Genomic DNA, 1,244 nt, shown 5'->3' on the forward strand with positions numbered 1-1,244 from the left:
TGACAGTATTGTAATCATCTTTATATGAATATTTTGGGGTTGTGGAACCAATCATCTGAGTTTCCATTATTTCTTATGGGGAAATTTGCTTTGATATGCAAGGGCTTTGGAGTACAAGCATGTTTCCAGAGTGAATTAAGCTTGCAAACCAAGGTTTTAGTGCATATCACAAGTGGAGGTGCCTCATCATGTTCAGCATCCCTGGCTGATGGGCAAAATTGCCCTTTGTCAATATTACTGGCTGGTGGCTCTGTCTTTATTTAACCAATGGCTTTTTGGGGACGGAGTCTTCCTGGACCTCTCCTGAGGGCCCCAGCATGCCCTGTCACTCCTTCTTGCTGAGTCCATGCACCTAAGTGCCTTCTCCCTGAATCTAAAGGGCCAGCAATCATTTATGCATTGACGCCTCTCGAAGGCTCCCCGGCTATTCCCAGCGTGGTGGCGCATCTGGGGGAATGGAGGGGTCATCGCTAAATGTTGGGTGGAAAATCAGGGCTGCAGGAGGGCTGGGGTACACTTGTGCACCCAGCCACCTGGATGTCCTGCAGGCATCACTTCAAACTCATCATTTCCATTCCAAATGGCTGCCTCCCCTCCTGGATACCTCCTGGGTATCTCCATCTTCCCAGTTATCCAAGCTGGAAATGCAAGATGTCCCAGAGACTCCTCCCTGTCCTTCACGCTCTCCATTTGACCTGTTTGGCTTCTAACTCTGTTTTGGTTCCAGCTCTTCCTCCCCCACCCTCCCCCCCCCCCCCCGCCCCAACCCCAGATTATTGCTTCATCTTCGTCAGAACGACAATGGTCTCCTAAGTGGGATGTCTCTCCAGTCTCCCTCTCTTTGAGTCAATCAGCCAGGGTGCACTCCAGTTCGGACAGCCAGAAGAATTTGCAAGCATGTGAGCAAGGGGGTAGGAAACCGTTGAGAACTGGTGAGGTCAGCCAGGCCTGGTGCTGTGGCTTTCCCCAAGGGGTGCAGCCAGTTTGCGACACCCTGCAGGGAGTTGATGCCTGAACCTGCTTCTCCTGTCTCCCCCCACCTTCTGCAGGGGCTCCCTGTGGGAAGGTAGAGATGCCCATCAGATGTTGTCCACACAGGTTGGTCTTCCCAGCCCAGGGCAGCGGGTGGAGGGTGGATCTAGAGGGCAAGTGGAAGGTATTCACACCAATGCTGACCCATTCTTCATATGGCCACCAGGGAGATGTTTCCAAAATCCACATCTGAATAAGTTGCCACCGAAAAA

This window comes from Felis catus, chromosome A3 (genome assembly GCF_018350175.1).
Source record: "Felis catus isolate Fca126 chromosome A3, F.catus_Fca126_mat1.0, whole genome shotgun sequence".
In the NCBI taxonomy this organism is placed as follows: domain Eukaryota; kingdom Metazoa; phylum Chordata; class Mammalia; order Carnivora; family Felidae; genus Felis; species Felis catus.